General features: G+C 37.8%; 1 long non-coding RNA gene across 1 annotated transcript in view; it reads left to right on the top strand.

The window, feature by feature from the left end:
- Positions 1-680: 680 nt before the first annotated feature.
- Positions 681-22269, top strand: part of LOC113604649 (uncharacterized) — a 201166-nt gene continuing 179577 nt past the window's right edge. Inside the window, exon 1 of the long non-coding RNA XR_008295855.1 lies at positions 681-825. This is a non-coding gene — a long non-coding RNA (uncharacterized LOC113604649). The remainder of the gene's footprint in view (positions 826-22269) is intronic.

The following is a 22269-nucleotide window of genomic DNA, read 5'->3' as shown; positions in this document are numbered from 1 at the left end:
TTTTGGGTAAAATTTACTTTTAGAAGTTGAGACTATGATGGTTAGTACTTTAATGTCGGGAATAAAATTAGTAGAATATTTTCTGGTTTTAACTCTGTAATATTTTGCAAAGGTATTTTATTTTCTGTAAAATAAATATCTTTAAATATGTTTATGGTTTATATACACTATAACTAAATCATACTTTCCACAAATATGAAACCATTCTAACACCATTTTCAAATACTTTTACCCAGATTTGACTTTTAAAAAGTACTATAAAGACCAGTATTTTTACTGATATGATCAAGGTCTTTAGTAATTATGGATTTTCACAAGATATTTTTTTATTTTTGACTCCTAAGATTTCAGGTCATCAAAATAGGAACACGTTCTTCCTTTCTCTTAACTTCGAAGCTCTCCATCTTTCTCTTTTACTTTAACTCCAGTTTGGAAATGGTATCTTGTGGTTAGCCTCAAGGTGAGCAATGCCCTCGTAGCTTCACCTTGAATTAACCTCATGCTGACCTTATTTAATACACTGTCATCTCCTCCACGCTTCAAACGTCTCCATCTGTCTCATTAACATTACAATTCAAAAGTAGCATTAATTTCACCTAAAACTTAACTTAAAACTCCCCAACACTAGTTCCCCTTTATCTGCTGATTCCCTTGACGCGGTTTCAATGACCCGAGATCAACCGCGGTCTGAAAGCGGAAGACCCTCCCTCTGACGAATCCTCAGAAGGTGAATAGTAACCTAATTTTACGCAGCAGAGGCCTACGTCACTCGCCTCACTTCCTCTCCTCGGTCGTGGGCGTTTTGTCGTTCGCATCCTCACAAGGGTGAGTCAATGCAATACAGTGTAATATTTTGAGAGAGGGAGGGAATATGTTCACATAACTTTTATTACAATATATTTTCATAATTCTATTTTACTGTTAGTCTTTTTTTTTTTTTTTTTTTTTTTTTTTTTTTTTTTTTACCGTGCCTCATTCATAAGTTAAACTTTATCATAGGTGAATATGGATGGGAAAAACCAGTATACCTAGGGTTTAGTACTGTCCACAGTTTCAGGCATCCCTGTGGTGTCCTGGAATGAAGGTGTCCCCCATGGAAAGGGAGGACGTCTACTGTATATTTATCCCTCATCTTCCTCTTTGGGTCTATGGCATCTATACCCCTAGTAACAGATGCTTGAAATAATCCTGGACCCTGCTTAATCCCTCTGAGCGGTGACAGCCAACTTGTTCTCTAAATTCTTGTGGCGTTAGACTTTTCTTGGAAAAGAATGGGAACCACACACTGGGAGTCTTGTGATGCTTTAAGGTAAGAACATAGTCACTCACGAATTGCTTCCGGTTTTAAGATTGTTAGATGGATTTTTGGCAAGAAGGAGCGATGCTATTTCGAAGCAAAGCCCCGGAGGGGCGCACCGGGTGGCTCAGCCAGTTAAGACTTCGACTTCGGCTCAGGTCATGATCTCACGGTTCGTGGGTTCAGGTCCAGCCTCAGGCTCTGTGCTGACAGCTCAGACCGTGGAGCCTGTTTCAGATTCTGTGTCTCCTTCTCTCAGACCCTCCGCTGCTCGCGCTTTGTCGCTGTGTCTCTCTAAATAAATAAGCAAACAAACATTAAACAAAGTTTTTAGTAAGTAAATAAAAGCAAAGCCCAGGAATTGTGATATGACCTGTGACCTTGTATACCAAGTGACTTCACTGGTCAGGTAAATACAGCATTGAGAAGTAGTATCATACTCCAGAGTCGGCAGCAGGAAGCCACAAAGCCCTCTTGCATCTCCACCAGGATTTACACATGTTCCTGACGAGAGAGAAAACTTGAGACCCTTTGAGGTACACCATAAACTGGTGAAAATGTCAGCCATAACGTTACACTTTTTTCTCGGCCGTCTTTCACGTCTCACTCATGAGCTGTTGATTCTTGACCAATGCGTTACAGATGATAAATATTTATCCCTAAAAGGAGTCTCTTCCAAATAGTTCGGATTTTCTACCCTTTTCCAGTATCTTATGGGGAAACTAGATTTCTAGGATTCTGGTTGTGGCCAAATTTCATGAGGTCACCAGTAACTAGTACAGTGCACAAACCTGACGTGTGGGATGCTTATCACAAAGCAAACTTATTTGAATTCTTATGTTCATTGAGTTTTCCAGGAATCTATTTTACCTTACTCCTGGGTTAAGCAAAAAATAAAAATAAAAAGCAGTTCCTTTATTTTCTGAGCATTTTTAGAGTCCAATGGTGACCTAAGACACAAAATACACAGTAATTTTTTTTAATAGAATGTTTGGTTCTATGAAGTAATCAACACTTTGATCTTCATTCATAGATAATTCTTCTGTCATGCAGCTGAGGAAAAAGAAATGATCAGTTTCTTCCCTTCTCCCCTCCTTTTATTTTTAAGTTTATTTATTTATTTTGAGAGAGAAAGCATGAGCAGGGGAGGGGCAGAGAGAAGGGGAGACACAGAATCCGAAGCAGACTCCAGGCTCTGAGCTGTCAGCACAGAGCCCCGACGTGGGGTTTGAACTTACAAACTGCAAGATCATGACCTTAGCTGAGATCAAGAGTCAGACCTTAACTGACTGAGCCACCCATGTGCCCCTCCCCTCCTTTCCTTTTTTTTTTTTAACTTTTTTTTAACGCTTATTAATTTTTGAGAGACAGAAACAGAGAATGAGCGGGGGAGGGGCAGAGGGCGAGGAAGACACAGGATCTGAAACAGGCTCCACGCTCTGAGAGCACAGAGCCCGAGGTGGGACTCAAAGTCAGATGCTTAACTGACTGAGCCACCCCGGTGTCCCTTCCCTCCTTTCTTAATAGCTGCTGCTTCTATGCCTCCAGGTGTGGGGCAGCAGGGAAATACGTTTCATTCTCTGAGTCTGGAAATTGTTCGAAGAGGTCTCTCTCCTCTTTGCATGTTACTAGGTTATTTGAAGACTCCCAGCTTTTTTTCTTTTTTTTTTTTTTTAAATTAAAAAAAAAATTTTTTTAACATTTTGTGTATTTTTGAGACAGGGAGAGACAGAGAATGAACGGGGGAGGGTCAGAGAGAGGGAGACAGAATCCAAAACAGGCTCCGGGCTCTGAGCTGTCAGCACAGAGCCCGACGCCGGGGCTCAAACTCACGGACTGGACCGCAAGATCATGACCTGAGCTGAAGTCGGACGCTTCACCGACTGAGCCACCCAGGCGCCCCTCCCAGCTTTTTTTCTATTTCTCCCTCCATGTATCAGTGAGGATCTCTGACTTACAGTTCTTCTCTATTCTGGCCACTTAGTTCTTTGGTAGCTTTTCGGGAGTTTGGGGTCTAGCTCCAGCAATTCTTTCCATGAGTAGCTCCACAGGGCTGTGGGGAGTGGGGACAGAGCAGGAGGAAAGTAATTAAACCATACACAATCTAATCACTTTTTTCCCATCTTGTTCTTGTTATCAGCCAACTCAGGCTTTGGGTACGAAGGGGACTGTAAAAACACATGCTGAGATGAGACATTGAGAAAGCAAGAAGCATAAAGGAAGGTTAGATTGTCCCTGTAGAAGAATTATTTCCACTCAGCCTATGAAAAGGAAATAATGTGGTTTAAGTTTTAGATGCACGAATTAATTAAACATCCATTGTATTTCCTAAAGACTCTGAGAATCCGAGTCTATTAAAAAAAATTCTGGAATAATTTTTCCTCTAGCAGTAGAAAGTTAGTTTCCACCTTTTTTTTTTTTTTCTTTTTAAGTCTGTCTTATAAAGCAGTAGCAAAGTGAAAAGCCGAAATGTTTTGGTTCTATCCATATTCGTCCATGGCTGTGTAGAACTGACCTAACTTGTTTACTGGTAGAATTCAGTCTCGCCTCCATTCTGTCTGTTACATGGCATTTTAAAGCTGAAATTGCCTAAGACCTTTAATTTGACTTCCAAGCAACAGTTGGGAAAATCCTACGATGGCAAAACATTTTGGCAGCAAGAATGGAAAAGTGAGCTTTGTCAGGACAAAAGGACAGACCTCACCCCTGAAAGTAATCAGACACTTTTCAAAGAAGGTTTCATAAAGTCAAAGCATGTACTAGCTGGATAGAAACTCCACACCAACCAATTCTCTTAGAAGGTTAAAATTACACCAATTCAATATCAGAGCTTTCAGTGCAGTTTTGATATTGAAGTGTGATACTTAATTCAGTGGGAAAGAATTCTCTAGTATAATTAAATCCAAAGCTCTGGTGAATGTGAAATGTAAAAAGGACATGTGGTTCCCCAAGCATTGTGACTCAGAGAATATGTTTGTTCACCAAAATTGTTCAAGATATTCAGGAGTAAATTGATGATAAGTGATTTGTCCACCAAAGTAGGGGGCAGGGAAGGAGGTAGAAAGAAGACCGGGAAAGGTGAAAGGATTACAAGAAAACTAAAGCATTTAATCTCCTTCTATAATTTTTTTCTTTGCTTTTAATATAAATATTCAAAAGCCTGACACTGTGCTTTTCCATGGTGTTCCCAGAAACAAATACTTAAAAAGAAAAACAAATCCAATTGATTTTAAATTGCTGAACACTAAATTGTCAATTCAGAACAACTTCTAGGGGAAAAATAAAATTAGACGCTAACGTGAGCATGCATGGCCTCTGTGTCTTGTGAAGCTGCAACCAGCCAAGGCCACTGAACCCTCGTTAACCAGGGACAAGATGTAGCCCATCAAGGCCATTAAGCAGCATGACACAGGTCCAGAAGACTGCAGGCCTGGATGGGAACTACTTATGCTCCATCTGATGGTAGATATTATTTGATTACTGCTGTGAAATTTGAATTTATATGTCCTCTCCTCTGTCTTCACATCATCGATTTCTTTATACCCATGCCTATTTCTCTGTATCGTACAGTATCTATACTGTCAGCTTACAACAGCCTATACTCATGCAAAGTCAATGATATTATTAGTTAATATAATAATTACTAATTATTTTATCAGGCTCACAACACAACCTAAAATCTTTATGTTTTAATAGGGAAAAATAGGAGCCCTAGCATGTTCCATTAACTCGCCCAAGGCCATTGTTTATCCAGCTAGAAACTGTCAAAGTCAGAAATTGAATATAGGTCTTACTTAATCAGAGCCCAGGCTCAAAACACCACTGCTTTTTACCTTTCCCCCTGTAGGGGCAGCCTTCATTTGCAATGCTCCTCCAGCCTACCTGTCAAAAGTGAGGTGTTCTCTCATTTTTTTAAAGCTTATTAGTTTATTTATTCTGAGATAGACAAGACAGCACAAGTGGGGGAGGGGCAGAGAGAGAAAGAGTGACAGAGAATCCCAAGCAGGCTCCATGATGCCAGCACAGAGCCCAACGCAGGGCTCAAGCCCAGGAACCAGTGAGATCATGACCTGGCCCGATACCAAGAGTGGATGCTTAACCAACTGAGCCACCCAGGCGCTCCCTAAAGTGCTCTCATAAATCAATACTTACTATAGTATTTATTCCTGAATCATTTGGCCAACTTTCATTGCCCACCTAATGAAAGGCATTTAAAAAATTTTTTTTTAATGTTTATTTTTTGAGAGAGAGAGCGAAAGACAGAGCATGAGTGCGGAAGGGGCAGAGAGAGAGAGAGAGGGAGACAGAATCCAAAGCAGGCTCCAGGCTTTGAGCTGTCAGCACTGAGCCCGATGTGGGGTCGAACTCACCCACTGCAAGATCACCACCTGAGCCAAAGTCAGACGCTTAACCGACTGAGCCTCCCAGGCACACCAGAACAGCATTTTTAAAGATCTACCCAAATATCTAGAAGGGCAAGCCCTTGTTCCCTCAGCTTTCCATCTGGCTGCATTGGGGGCAGCTGGACAGGTGAAATACTGAAGACTAGATTTTCTCTCATGTTACACAGTGTGAACAACTTTTAACTCCACCCAAGTGAATAGAAAGACCAGCTTCTCTTGTAGTTTCTTTCCTGTTTTGGAACTGTGACGTGCACACAAATACATACCCTGGGAAGATGGCAATGACAATGCCAAGTAACAAGACAGAATAGAAAGCTCTTGTATACAATTGATGTACATTTATTTTTTAATTTAAATTCCCTATTTGTATGCCAGATCTAACTCAAATCCCTCTTTGATAATTATATGGAGAATAACATATATGTCTGCACCGGCAACATCTATTAACAAATTTAATTTCCAGCAATCAAATAAGCAATCTTCCCCAAAATATCATAAAAAAAATCGAGTTGTCTTGCCTTAGGCATTTCATTAGCTGATATCCACAAATAAACTCACATTTTTTTAATGTTTTATTTATTTTTGAGACAGAGAGAGACAGAGCATGAACAGGAGAGGGGCAGAGAGAGAGGGAGACACAGAATCCGAAACAGGCTCCAGGCTCTGAGCTGTCAGCACAGAGCCTGATGCGGGGCTTGAACTCACAGATCACGAGATCATGACCTGAGCCGAAGTCACACGCTCAACCGACTGAGCCACCCAGGTGCCCCTAAACTCACATCTGTAGAATTTTTTATAAACTTTATTTGCAATATATGTTTGAGTCATTTTTCCTCGAGACCTAAAATAACCTTAAGTACTTGCTGTCTTTCTGCCTATAGTGCTGATTGCCCTCCTGTCAAAATCAGAAAGTCCTTTTACTCTGTGTTAGGCTGCCACCCAACTCTTGTAACCAAAATCCTGGGGTTCCTAGAACATCAGGGGAGTGGCGTGAAGTTGCCCTTTGAGGTAATGCGCACACACTTTTGAGTCATCTGTCTTTGATCGTCCCTCCCCTCCCCACCCCCACCCTCTGCTTTCCTCCCGCTGTAGTTGCAGTTTAATATCACCTGGCATTTGTATGACGTTACCAAGGTTGCAATATTGTGAATGCCATCTAAGGAGTTTCCATATTTTGCAGCTCCCCTGTGGATTAGCTCCCATCCCTGGGAAGCGTGGCGACCTGGCTCTGTTCCCTGTGTCACTAATAGGTGACCCTCATCGCAGTGGAGGAAGTCAGGGCTGCCTGGAGAAAGTGACTCTGTCTAGGATGGGATAAAATAACAATCATGACCTGTGATATTGATAATTACATGCAGTACTCATTGAGAACTTACTGCATGTCAAACAGTGTGCTAAATTCATTGCTTCCTCACAGGAACCCTGTAAGATTATTGCCCTTAGATTTTTGAGAGGCAAGAAGCCAAAGCACAGAGAAACGCAGTCATTTGCCCAACATCGCACATGAACACATAGCATAGGGGAGATTTTACGCCCAGCAGCCCAACTACAGAGCCTGCTTTCCCGGCAGTATTGCAAACTGCCCATGGTAGTTCGGGTGGACAATGCTGAGAAGGCAAAGTGGTGGGCTATGAAGCAAATGAGGACGGATGAGCTTTCTAAATGAACACCGTTCAGTATGTCCCGGATTCCACCGTTGTTTGAAACGAATAAAAGTCAGCGTGAAGGGGACATCAGGGATGGATGCTTTCAAGACTGTACATTCATTTTACTCAATCTAGGTGCATAAGAATACAGATGGCTGCATAATTTAAGCCAGTCTATGTAAATGACTGGCAAAATAGCTAAAGCCCTTGGCCTTTGGGAAAATTGCCAGTGTGGTTCCAGATGCTTAGAAGATGTGCTCCCTGGACTAAGCCAGGCAGGGTCCCTTAGGTGAATTAGCACCATTCTGTGAATCACGCCCCAAACATGTAGGCTGTGTACTGTATTTTTATTTATTAAGCAACCATGAAAGACAAAGCTGCAGAGAATTCCCAAAGCCCCGATAAACAATGGAAGACAGCCCAACTGTTGTTTTGTTCACGCTTCAGTTTTCCCACATGCCCCTCTTCTTCTCAAACTGCAGAATTACTATTCATCCCCAAGTTGACTGTAACGAAATGTGGTAATCTGTAGGGATCGTTTTCTTTTAGGAGCAAATAGCAATGAAGCTTGCTATTTAAATCTCCTTTCCATTGATGCACTTGAGTATTTAAATTGCACAGTTAAAAGTAATGAGCACTTAGTATCGTTTTCTGCCTGCATCAAACTGCTCTCTTCCATTATGTAAGAGAAGGTATTTCATTCTGAGCTTCTCAAATGAAATGGAGAGAATAGGAGACAATTTTTACCTGTTTTTCTTCTGTATTCTCTTGATTCCTTGGTTCTCCCAAGTCTTAGCCCAACCTCTTTTTGATACTCGCATGCTTTCTTTAAATAATAAAGAGCTCTTTGAAGCTGTCTCAGCAATAATGTCTTCTGCCTGCTTTTAAAAGAGCTGTCAAAAATTAGTAAATCCACGACATAAGTGTTTTATCTATCATACATTCTTATTAGCTTCTGCTGTGAAATTCTTTATAAAACGGTAAAGATATAATTAGCATATTTCACTTGTAGCGCAATGTGTGACTTGATGTTTTGCCAAGGCACTGATCCCCAGTTGAAGGTGTCACAATGAAAAATAAGGCTTTAAAAATAAACTTGCTGATGTTCAGTGACCCAGGCTTTGGGGTCTAACCGTCACCCAACAGTTACTTCTCAGTGCTATCAAAGATTTATCATCAGAAATCTCCATTGACATACAATGTCTATTTTTCAATTAGATTGTGCTTTTTCCTCCCTCCTTGGGCTGTCTTAATTGAAACACAAGGCAGTCAAACGGCTCATCCAGAGTCATGCCCTGAGCCAGTGGCTCAGTTTGTAATGAACGGTGTCCATCTGGCTGGCAGTCTGTTTTCCGTCCTGCTCCCCACCACCCGAGCCTCCCTCAGCTGGTCTTCCTCACTGTGTCAGTGACCAATGGGAGGCAACACACTTCGCGTTACTTTGCCTATGAAAAATGATATCTACATTTAGAATACACCAGATCTCTTCATACCCAAGGGAATCCAACCTTTCACCTACCACCCTCCTCGTACCTGTCTCTCGTGACTTGATGCTGCACTAGACTGTGTGTTTTTCTTATAAGAATGTATTTTTTTTCTTAAAAAACAAATATAAATCCAACAGTAACTCACTGTTTTTTGAAATAAACTCGTTTATGGAAATTGAAATGACAGCAAAAGTAAATATTTGTGAGTTATTTTTTAACAAGAAAGTATGAAATCTTGTTGAAAATGATGTTCAAGTAATTTACCAAAACTGCATGTCTAATTTTAACATCTGAGAGGGTACTTTCAGATGCAGGGAGGAGAAAGTCTCTCAACTTTTCCTTTGTAACTTGTTAAAAAATAAATTCACGTTGTAACTTAATTATTTCATCACATTATTTTACATTACTATCAAAATACGTGCCAAACATGTGTACAGTATATAATATTTAAAGAATGATAAGACAGATACTCATTTAGCCATCATTGTATATTATCAATAACTTTGCTTTTCCATTATGTTGAATTTATTAATAATAATGTAAACATATTAGTATTCCTAAGTGATATGTTATTTAGTTTGGCCTGATTTCCCTCTTATAATACCACATATGTATGTAGATTTGTGTGCATGTGATATTCTTTTGTTGCTCAATATTATCCTTTTGACTTGAATGCATGTTTAAATATTTGACTCTCTTTTGTTCTTAATTTTTTTTTATGTTTAATTATCTTGAGAGAAAGCACAAGCAGGGGCGGGGCACAGAGAAGGAGAGAGAGAAACCCAAGCAGGCTCCACACCCCCAGAGCAGAGCCCCACACGGGGCTCGAATTCACAAACTGAGATCATGACCTGGGCCTGGGCCGAGATTGAGTCTGGCACTTAACCAACTGAGCCACCCAGGCGCCCCGACTCTCATTTGTTGTTACAAGACATTGATTTGCTTCCAGGTCATTGCTCTTGTGAAAACATAGCTATGAACATTTTATTGTGCGTTTTCTTGCTGCATATAGGCAAGAGATTCTTTAGAGTACATTCTCAGGAGTGGAATTGCAGTGTTTTTAGGTAATATGTGTGTTTACCTTTACTAGGTAAAGCCAAATTGTATCCCAGAGAACCACTGATTAATGAGAATCCCAATCTTTTGAACAACTCTAGTTTTAGACTTTAAAATTTCTCCTAGTAGGTTGAGTGTCAAATGGCAACTAATTGTGATAATACCTTTATACCTATGATTTTTTAATTTTTTTAAAAGTTTTTATTTTATTTCCATTTAGTTCGCATACAGTGCTACATTAGTTTCAGGTGTAAATATAGTGTTTGAACAACTCCATACATCACCCAGTGCTCATCTCGGCAAGTGCACTCCTTAATCCCGTTACCTAATTAACCCATCTCCCACCCACCTCCCCTCTGCTAACCATCCATTTGTTCTCTATAGTTAAGAGTCTGTTTTTTGGTTTCTCTCTCTCTCTCTCTTTCTCTCTCTTTTTCGTTTGTCCCTTTACTTATTTCTTTGTTTCTTAAATTCCACATATGGGTGAAATCATATGTATTTGTCGTTCTCTGACTGACTTACTTTACTTAGCATTATACTCTCCAGCTCCATCGATGCTGTTGCAAATGGCAAAATCTCATTCTTTTTTATGGCTGAATAATATTCCATTATATATGTATATATACCACTTCTTTATCCATTCCCTAATTGATGGACACTTGGGCTGCTTCCATATCTTGGCTATTGTAAATAATGCTGCTATAAGCATAGGGGTGCAGGTATCCCTTTGAATTAGTGTTTTTGTATTATTTGGATATATACCCCGTAGTGTAATTGCTGGATCATAGGGTAGTTCTCATTTTAATTTCTGAGGAACCTCCATACTGTTTTCCACAGTGGCTGAACCAGTTTACATTTCCACCAACAGTGGAAGAAGGTTCCTTTTTCTCTACACACTTGCCAATACTTGTTGTGTCTTGGGTTGATTGTAACCATTGTGACAGGTGTGAGGTGATATCTCATTATAGTTTTTATTTGCATCTCCCTAATGGTAAGTGGTGGTGAATCATGGTCTGTTGGCCATCTATGGGTCTTCTTTGGAGAGATGTCTATTCATGTCTTCTGTCCACTTTTTAATTGGATTATTTGTATTTTGGGTGTTGAGTTATATAAGTTCTTTATATACTTTGGATACTAATCCTTTATTGGATATGTCATTTATGAATATCTTCTCCCATTCCATTGGTTGCCTTTTAGTTTTCTTATTTCCTTCACCATGTAGAAGCTTTTTATTTTGATGTATTCCCAATAGTTTATTTCTGCTTTTGTTTCCTTTGCTTCAAGGGACCTATCTAGAAAAATGTTACTATGGTCAATGTCAAAGAACTTACTGCCTGTGTTCTCTTCCAGCATTTGTATGGTTTCAGGTCTTACATTTAGGTCTTTAATCCCTTTTGAGTTTATTTTTTCTATGATGCAAGAAAGTGGTCCAGTTTTATTATTTTGCATGTAGCTGCCCAGTTTTCCCAACACCAGTGGTCAAAGAGACTTTTACCCATTGCATGTTCTTGCCTTCTTTGTCATTTAATTGACATATAATCATGTATTTATTTCTGTACTCTTTGTTCTGTTCCACTGATTTATATGTCTATTTTTGTGTCATTGCCATACTATTTAGATTACTACAGCTCTGTAGTATATCTTGAAATCTGGGATTGTGATACTTTCAGTTTTGTTTTTCTTTTTCAGGATTGCTTTGGCTCTTCAGGGTCTTTTGTGGTTCCGTATAAATTGTAGGATAGTTTGTTCTAGTTCTGTGAAAAATGCTGTTGGTATTTTGATAAGGATTAAATTTGTAGGTTGCTTTGGCTAGTATGGATGTTCAGGCTCATCCATGAGCCTGAAATACCTTTCTATTTGTTTGTGTCATCTTCAATTTGTTTCATTGATGTTTCATAGTACAGGTTTTTCATGTCTTTGGCTTATTCCTTTATACTTTACTATTTTGGTGCAATTGCAAATGGGATTTTTCTTAATTTCTCTTTCTGCTGTTTCAGTATTAGCACATAGAAACGCAGCAAATTTCTGTACATTGATTTTGTATCATGCAATCTTACTGAATCCATTTGTCAGTTCTGGTAGTTTTTAGGTGGAGTCTTCAGGGTTCTCTATATATTGTATCATGTCATCTGCAAATAGTGAAAGTTTTACTTCTTCTTTGCCAGTTTGGATGCCATTTATGTATGTATGTATGTATGTATGTATGTATGTATGTATGTTGTCTGATTGCTGTGCCTAGGACTTCCAGTACTATGTTGAATAAAAGTGGTGAGAATGGACATCCCTGTTTTGTTCCTGATCTTAGGAAGAAAGCTCTCAGTTTCTCACCATTGAGAATGATGTTTAATGTGTTTATTTTTCATAGAAGACCTTTATTATGTTGTAGTATGTTTCCTCTAATCGCCCTTTGTGGATGATTTTTATCATGAATGGGTGTTTTACTTTGTTAAGTGGTTTTCCTGCATTGATTGAAATGATCATGATTTTCATCCAGTCCTTTGTTGATATGATGTAAACATTGATTGATTTGCAAATTAAATCCCACTTGATTGTGGTGAATAATTTGTTAATGTACTGTTGGAATTGGTTGCCTAATATTTTGCTGACGATTTTTGCATCTATGTTCATCAGCAATATTAGCCTCTAGTTTTTTGTTTTGTTTTGTTTTTGTAGTGTCTTTATCTGGTTTTGATATCAAGATAATGCTGGTCTCACAGAATTAATGTGGAAGCATTCCTTTCTTCCTCTTCTATTTTTGGAATAGTTTGGGAAGAATGGATGTTATGTTTTCTTCAAATGTTTGGTAGAATTCACCTGTGAAGCTGTCTGGTCGTGGACTTTTGTTTGTTGGGAGTTTTTTTTATTATTGATTCAATTTCATTGCTGTTAATCAGTCTGTTCAAATTTTCTTCCTGCTTTAGTTTTGGGAGGTTATATGATTCAAGGAGTTTATCCATTCCTGTAATTTGTCCAATTTGTGGGCATATAATCTTTCATAATATTCTCTTATAATCCTTTGTATTTCTGTAGTGTTGGTTGTTATTTCTCCTCTTTCATTTCTGATTTTGAGTCTTCTCTTTATATTCTTTTATAATTTTTTTATGATTCTGGCTAATGATATATCAATTTTGTTAATCATTTCAAAGAACCAGCTTCTGGCTTCTATTGTGAGTTTTTTGTTTTTTTGTTTTTTTTTAGCTTCTATTTCATTTATTTCTTCCTGAATCCTTATTTTATCCTTCCTTCTACTGGTTTTCAGTTTTGTTTGTTCTTCTCTTTCTAGCTCCTTTAGGTGTAAATGTAGGTTGCTTATTTGACATTTTTGCTTGTTTCTTGAGGTAGCCCTGTATTGCTATAAACTTCCTTCTTAGAACAACTTTGCTGCATCCCAAAGATTTTGGACCATTGTGTTTTCATTTTCATTTTTCTTCATGTAGTTTTTAATTTGTGTTCTTTCTAGATTTTTTTCTTGAGGTTGATACCTAGTTTTATAGTGTTGAGATCAGAAAAGATGCATGATATGATTTCAGTCTTTTTAAAATTGTCAAGACTTATTGTGTGACATAACATGTAATCTGTTCTGCAGGATGTTCCATGTGACCTTGAAAAGAATGTGTATTCTGGTGTTTTAGGACAGAATGTTCTGATATATCATTTGATCCATCTGGTCCATTGTGTCATACAATGCCACTGTTTTTTTCTTGATTTTCTCTTTGGGTGATCTATCCATTGATGTAAGTGGGATGTTAAAGTCCATTACTGTTATTGTATCACTGCCAATACCTCTTTTATATTTTTTAATAGAGGGTTTGTATATTTGCGTGTGCTCATGTTAGGTGCACAAATATTTACAATTGTTATATTTTTTTGTTGGATTTTTTCCCTTCATAGTCATATTATGTCCATTTTTGGCTCTTGTTACAGTCTTTGTTTTAAAGTCTATTTTGTCCAATGTAAGTATTGCTACCCCAGCTTTCTTTCACATCTATTTGAATGATAAATTCTCTCCAGCTCTCCACTTTCAGTTTGTATGTCTTTAGGTCTGAAATGAGTCTTTTGTAGGAAGCACATAAATGGGTCTTGGGTTTTTTAATTTGTTTTTTAAAGATAATTCAGATTTATTTATTTATTTATTTATTTATTTATTTATTTATTTATTTATTTATTTTTTATTGCTTGCTTGCTTGCCTGCCTGCCTGCCTGCCTGCCTGTCTGAGTGGGGGAGAGGAACAGAGAGGGATTCTCTATGTTTAGCTGTGGAGAGTCTGTTCTGCCAGTCCTTAGGTTAATTTCTGGGTTATTTACACTGATCTGGGTGTTATCTGCGTGTATCCATGGGACAACGTGGCCTAGGATCCTCCTATTCCACCATCTTCCCCAGAAGTCTAATAATTTCTTTGTATATTCAACTTTATATGTTCTGGCTAACTTTTATCATTTGGAAGTGTTAAATGTGGCTGATATTGTGTCCTAAGTTTGCTTATTTTCTCATTCTGTTGTCTTTTATTAAAAACAGAAGTTCTTAATTTTAATGTGGTACAATTTAGCCATTTTTACTTACTCAGCTATAATTGTTTTTATTAGACAACTATGTTGCTACCACTAAGAAATAAATTTATTTTCCTATTTTATCTTCAACATTTTAAGACATTTTTTATCACGGAATTTTTTGATCAATCTGGAAATTATCTTAAATTAACCCAAAACAAATCCACTGATCTATAATTTTATTTCTATCATATTTCCATCTACATATGATTCTGTTTTGGATTCTTTATTCATTGTATTCATTTATCTGTTTTTTTTTCTGTAATATTGACTATCTTAACTACTATAGCTATTTACTAAGAATTCCATATATTAGAGCACATTATCCTGACCTAATTTTTTTCTTCAGGAATAATTGGCCATTTATGGTGCTTTGTTCTGCGTATATGATTTGAAATCTGCTTGTCTAGTTCCATGAAAAAAAATTTTTTTTTTTGGAAATCTGACTGGAAATACCAAGAATCTCTGGATCAGTTTGGGGGAAAACTGACAAATTTATGATACTGACTTCCCCCAATCACTATACATGATCATGTGACTTCACTTTTCATTTATTTAGGTCATCTTGGATATCTTTCCATTATTATATGAGTCTTCATAAGAGACTTTTGTATTGCTTCTGGACTAATTCCTATGCCACATTTTTGCTGTCATTGTCTGTAGTATCCTTTATTTAACGATTTCTAAGCACTATTTGCTTAGAGGTACTAAAGTACTAAAGGTGACTTTAGTACCTTAAGTTTTTTATTCAGCAACCTTGTTAAACCACTTTATTAATCCCCACTTTGTAGATTTCTCTGGGTTTTCTGTTTACTTTAAGATAAAGATGGTGTAGTAGCACACCCTGGAAAGGGTTGGGAGAAATGTACAACCAGTTTAGATCTGAGATGTATGTGATAAGCAGTCTGACAATAATATAGAAAAGTATGAGAATAGTGCACAGGCCACCCAGGCATCCTCAAACTGGGGTGTCTCTGAAGGTGCTTGTGTAGAACACATCTCAGTGATTTCTTTCAAGTTGTCCATTTCATTGCTCAGTTTTGAATCAAATGATCCAAGAGCTTTTTCCATAGGTTTGTTACTCTCTGCTATCTTCTGGTTCAGATATTAATGTTGAATAATTAATTAAAAACATATTTTTACCTTATAAAGAGTAAATTAAATATAATAGAACATTAAACAAACATTATACAATAGATATATGATGGCATTTTACATGAATAAAAAATGTTTTGAAACCATCCCTACATTAAATTCATTGTTCTGCCACAAATATTTATTGAGGGCCTTGTATATGCAAGACACTGACCCATTAAGAAAAGTATTTGTTTGGTCATCCCTGTCCTAGGAAAATTAAGAAGATAGTAAGTTCAACTAATTTAAGCCATCAATCTTAGAAACAGAAACAACCCCCACCCCTATCTTTATTCTGTAATAGGTTTTTCACCCTGATTTATTGGATAATTGCCTAATCCATCTTGAATATGTAGACAAGAATTCATCAACCTGAAGTACTTAAATGTATTCATCTTTGAAGGAAAATTCCAACTAGCTAACCATTATGTCCTAATTCATTAGTTATGGTCATCACTCAACACTTTCTAAGGAAAAGCCATACAAAGAAAATACTCATGAGAATTCTTTTTCTTACTCAGTGAGCATTCTCTATTTTTCAGTTCATATATAAAACATGAAAATACTATAGTAATGTGTAGTCAACCCAAAACCAGAGAGTTCTTGGGATAAAATTTCTGACTCTACCTCTTATAGTATGTGAATTCCTGTAAGCCTAAGAAACCCCTGTATGTAGTATGGATCTTCAATAATTGTTATCTTCTCACTTTCCCTCTCCTTTCTTCCTTTTAGTTGAGGGTGCAGGTGGGGAAATAGTTTTCAGAGGAGGTAAGTAATACTTTGAAGACTCAATTAGATGTTAGGTATTAAAAGATTTGAAATGTTAAATATCCTTCCATTTAATTCCATATTTATTTGAGTTATTCAAGTCTTTTATACTTGTTACCTTTACTAGTAATACAGGAATATGCTTATATATAATCAGTGCAAACAGGGGGTGCCTGGGTGGCTTGGTCGGTTAAGCGTCTGACTTCAGCTCAGGTCATGATCTCACGGTCTGTGAGTTCAAGCCCTGCGTTGGGCTCTGTGCTGACAGCTCAGAGCCTGGAGCCTGTTTCGGATTCTGTGTCTCCTTCTCTCTCTGCCCCTCCCCTGTTCACTCTCTGTCTCTCTCTGTCTCAAAAATAAATAAACGTTAAAAAAAATTAAAAAAAAATAAATGCAAACAGTATTATTTGTGGAAAGTTTGAATTATTTTGCCATGTTAGAATTTTGTAGATATCTTTCTCTAATATTTCAGTGCCAGTTATCAAGAAATTATTCCTATTTTGCTTGTTACTTTCCCTATTTTTACCTACATTTTTAACTCATTCTTAGGCAATTATCCCCACTCTTTCATTTTTGATAGAGAAATATTAGAGTAACTCAAATGTCAAACTAAAGTGGTGAAAGAAAGAAAGAAAGAAAGAAAAAAAGAAAGAAAGAAAGAAAGAAAGAAAGAAAGAAAGAAAGAGGGAGGACAGGGAGGGAAGGAGGGAAAGAAAGGAAGACAGGAAGAAAATGAAGGAAGGAAGAAAGGAAGAGAGAGAGAGAGGAAAGAAAGAGGAAAGAAAAGAAAGAAAGAATTAAGCATACAACTCTTGATCTTGGCTCAGGTCATGAACTTGTGGTTTGTGAGACTGAGCCTAGAATCAGGCTTTGTGCTTACAGCACAGGGCCTGCTTAGGATTCTCTCTCTCCCTCTCTGTCTTCCCCTCCCCTGTTCATGCACACGTGTACTGTCTCTCTCTGTCAAATAAATGAACTTTAAAAAAAGAAATAAAAAAGAAAGCAAGCCATGTTCCATTTTACCCTTGCACAAAAAGGAAATATACCCAGATAAGCAGAATAGGCATAATAGTTTTTGAATTGACATTTTTAAAGTAGAAAAATCCCATCCTTCAAAGTTTCAGTTCTGTTTTTAATTAATGATTATGTGCTTCTCTTTCTACTTTTCCATGTTGGAAGAGATATTTGTTTTATTTTAAACATAAAAAATATGATTAATAAAATAGGAGCAGGAAAAAAACTAGAATTATACCTTTCTAAACTTTCCATTAACTTTTTTATTATCTCAACTTATGCTTTCTAAAGTGTAAAGTATGGTTAGTATATGTTATATAAATCTATGCATCTTACTTGTCAGCAGAAGTGAGATCACATCATTATTTTGTAACTTAAGATAATTTATTTAGGCACCTTATTAAATGTTAGGTATTTATTTTATTCCAACATCTTTATGAGTGTGCAGGAATAATTTCTATATCAATTATAAATGTAAAAACAACAAGGTAAGAATAAAAGAAATAATTGGTAAAACATGAAAAGAACATGACTGAACATTCTATTAGGTATTAAATGGCAAAAGTAGAAAAATACCTCTATATTGGAAAAGAATATGTAATGATGTATGAAGGTCTTCAGAGTGCCCCATGGTCTACCAAAGATGACTAATACTAGAAAAACCAGTGTCTAGGAATTTTCATTTAAACCCCATCATCACTTCAGCCAAAATGACCTGTTGACCAACTTGCTTTCAACTAAATTGCTTTCAACAAATTATGTTCTATGAAATTGCATTTGTTCAAGTTGTTTTTCTAAGGTTATTTTTAAGTGGTTATCAAATCATATGCTGCTATCAAGGACAGAACTAGAAATCTAGAAGCAGTTTTTGTCTCATGCTTAGTTCCTTTTTCTAGCTCAGTCTCCGTTGGTCTCTCTCTCTCTCTCTCTCTCTCTACCTTTCTCTGATCATCTTTATCCTTATATTTCATGATGAATCAATCCCTATTCAGGGCCATGTGGTTATTTTTGTGAATGTGGAGACCCTTTGGAAGATGACCTTCTTCACACCATATCTTCAGAAATACTGTAGAGTATTTTGGCTTTTTGACCATACTATGTCTAAGTCCAACCTTCACTTTATCTTCTAGTTTGGAGGCATTCCTTTCAGTAATATCAAACTAAATTTCATGTATCGTATTTTTGCCTCTCCTTATCAGATAAAGACTAAAATTTCCAGTAAACTCTTGAATACAACTTCTGGTGCTATATAACCAGTGAACAAAATCAATGGACTATTCCATTGTGCATTGCAAAATTTTATGATAGCACGCTCTTTCCACATATACCCAGATTTCTCCATTGTTATAGCTTCATCCTCTCGTTCCCAAAGCTATCTGCACAATGTGATTCTCATGATAGCAATGTAATAGAAAAAAAACAAGTTATTCACAGCTTTTCTCCCCTCAATTCCAGGGATTCATGTTTGAAAGGTCATTTATTGGCTTCTTCACTGTGATCCCAGATCCAAATAGCAGGCCCCAAATCTCAGTAGTGTCTGAGACTGCACTGTCCAGTGGTTGCACAGGGCAAGGCAGTGGTGTAGTACGATAGTCTGGAAGAGATGTATCGGACATTGTTCATGAGAGTGTGTTGAGTGAGGGTTAAGAAAGAAGTAGGAACAGGGGTGCCTGGGTGGCTCGGTTGGTTGAGCGTCTGACTTTGGCTTAGGTCATGATCTCACGGTCTGTGGGTTTGAGCCCCACGTTGGGCCCTGTGCTGACAGCTCAGAGCCTGGAGCCTGCTTCCGATCCAGTGTCTCCCTCTCTCTCTGCCCCTCCCCCGCTCTCACTTTGTCTCACTCTGTCTCCCAAAAATAAATAAATGTAAAAAAAAAGAAAGAAGTAGGAACAAGTGAAAAAGTATTGAATGGTATGAAGGAATAGGAAAATATTTTATTATATGTATGCATGATGTTCTTGAATGTATGATACAGAAAGAGGACATTTTGTCTAGAAAGCAGGCAATGTGAAACTTCCTGTGTCATACACAGAGCAAAATGCCTGGGCTAGAATTCTTCAGAAGGTGGAAAGCAAAGATGATGCCTCACAGCTTCTGGAGTCAGACCTGTGTTTCCTTTTAATGTGACTCTGCAGAGACTGGGTGTCTGTGGGGACATAGCTTGTATATATGATCACCTGGTCAAGAGCTGAATAACATGTCCTGACCACTTTCACACAAGTGAAATTAGAATAAAAACCACCCTCAGGGCATCTGGGTATCTCAGTTGGTTAAGTGTCCAACTTCAGCTCAGGTCATGATCTTATGGTCGGTGAGTTTGAGCCCCACATCAGGCTCTGTGCTGACAGCCCAGAGCCTGGAGCCTGCTTCAGATTCTGTGTCTCCTCTCTCTTTGCCCCTCCCCAACTCACACTTTGTCTCTTTCCAAAATCAAATCAAATCAAATCAAATCAAATCAAATCAAAATCAACCACTCTGACCTGATGACAAGCTCCCAGGGAACACTCCAGTACTAAGGGGCAAGTCTGGCTCCCTTGCCATAAGTTTTGCTCCATCCATCTAACTAAAATTTGCATAGCAAACACCAACTATATTCTATCTCAAATTCCTCTTAACTCTAATGTAATCCCATATCATGTTTTGCATTAATCCATTTTAGCCTGACCACAGCACCCTCAGCATCTCATTTGGCTATGGAACATAAGTCTGTCATCTGAGCAATATTAAAGTCTTGTCACAACAATGCTGGTTACAGTATTTATGAAATTGCATGGTTCTTAAGAGAAAGCCTGAGAAAACATGATCCGTCTATAAACTCCTCTATATCTCATGACATCCTTTTACCATCACCATGCCAAGAGCACCAGAACTCACCCTGGCAGGAGAATGAAGGGGGTAACCCTGGAAATATAGCAGATGTTTAATTCAAATGCTATGACAGTGGCAGCAAGATTTGCACATATTTTCAAAAGAAACCCGGGGGTAGTGGGTTATATAGGTGATTGAGGGGATTGAGGAGGGCACTGGTGATGAGCACCAGATGATGTGTGGAAATGTTGAATCACTAACATGTACACCCGAAACATATTACACTGTATGTTAGCTAACTGGGATTTAAATAAAAACTTCGAGAAAGAAGGCTATTTTCAAGAATTCCCCTGGACCTGCTATGTAATCTCCTTGTGTTTCTCACTTTCCTTGACACCCTTGTCTGCTTTTATCCCTCAGAAGGATATCCTCATGTTGACACTTATTTCATTTGCTGTTTCCTATCTTGTGAAGATTGGACTGGTCCCTGACTTTGTGTTTCCCCTAAGTGTGCCTGTTTTGTTTGCTGTTGCATTCCTGGCACCTAGAACAATGTTTGGTATATAGCAGGTGTCCACATGTGGCCTTCTGTATCTTTCTGACTTCTGTCTCTGTCCCAGTAGCTCAAACTGTGCATCTTAAGGAGGCATAAAGAATCTGCACTGACTTGAATCATCAGAGGAGAAAAATGTGTTCATAGTAGTCGAGTTAAAGATAGGAAAGATAACATCTTTGGAAAGAGCAGAGAATCCTTTTACGAAAAATGGCTAAGAACCAAATGATGTTTTGTAATTGTTTGCAGTGTTCTAGGAGCCAAAGTTTAGGAAGAACCCAAAATTGTGTGTTTTTTGAAAATACAAGTATTTTATTTATTTGTTTGACAGTTCTGATTATGTACCTGGCCATGTTCTAAGCACTGGATACAGTAGTGAAATGAAGAGATTGAGTGTCTTTCATACAGCACATTATTTAAAAAGCAGAAGACAGAAAATAGATACGTAAACAAATAAATAAGACCATTTCTCATCGTAGTAATTGCTATGAAGTGATGAAAAGGGTAACTTTCTAAGAAGGGAGGTTGCCTGTGTGTGGTCAGGAAAGGCCTGTCTGAGGGTATTTTGGTTGAGAACCAGATATGAGAAGCAGAGAGCCATGTGCAAATCTGAGAGATCATTCCAGGCACAGGAAAGGGAGTGAGTTCAGAGGCCCTGAGGCAGGAAGGAGCCCAGCATGTTCTAGGGGTAGGCCCAGGAGATGAAGTGACAGTAGAAGGTAAGGGCACCAAGTAGGCAAAAGTCTGACAGATAATGTAGGGAAGTGTATGTTGTAGAAAGCAACGTTTTCATCCTAACTTCAAAAAGAAGTCGTTAGAAGGTTTTTAAGCGAAGAACGTTATGCTCTGATTTACACTTTTAAAGATCAGCAAAGTCACTTTTGAAAAGACTCAGTGGGCCCTGTCTGTCTGCAACCCAAAGTCTATGCCCAATAGTGTGGGATTCCCTAATAGATATCCAGCTGTACGGGAGAGTTACGATGAATGAGAGAGACTCTCATTTTAGATAGCTAACATTTTAAAAACTCATACAGAAATGTGAGGAAAAGGCAGACAACTCAACAGAAAAATTTGATAGCACATTTCCAATAAATGGATGGCACTTCACAGAAATGGATATCCACATGACCAATAAATTTATGGAAAAATGCTGTACATATCTGTTGTTGGATAAATCCAAATTATAACCGTAATAAGTATCACTATATACTCACCAGAAGTGCTAAAACAAACAGAACAACAAAAACAACAGTAAAAGCCCTTGTCAAGTGTGAGAGTAATCAAAATTTTCATACAGTGCTGTGCACTTCTTTGAAAACTTTGGCGGTATCTGTAAGGTATGCTGAAGCAGACTTAACTGGCTTGTGAGACCCACCACTGATTGACTGAAACTGACAAAGGTGATAATATTTACACCACAGAAGTTGACAAATGCCACAAATCAGAGTTTGCTTGTTTCCCTCACCCCAGAGACCTAGTTGTTTAATATTCAGCACATCATTGACTGAAGTTAAGCATACCTATTACTGGCTGGGAAACTTATACTCATATTCTT

This window comes from Acinonyx jubatus, chromosome B1 (assembly GCF_027475565.1).
Source record: "Acinonyx jubatus isolate Ajub_Pintada_27869175 chromosome B1, VMU_Ajub_asm_v1.0, whole genome shotgun sequence".
Classification (NCBI taxonomy): Eukaryota; Metazoa; Chordata; class Mammalia; order Carnivora; family Felidae; genus Acinonyx; species Acinonyx jubatus.
This window is presented reverse-complemented; position numbering and strand designations above follow the sequence as displayed.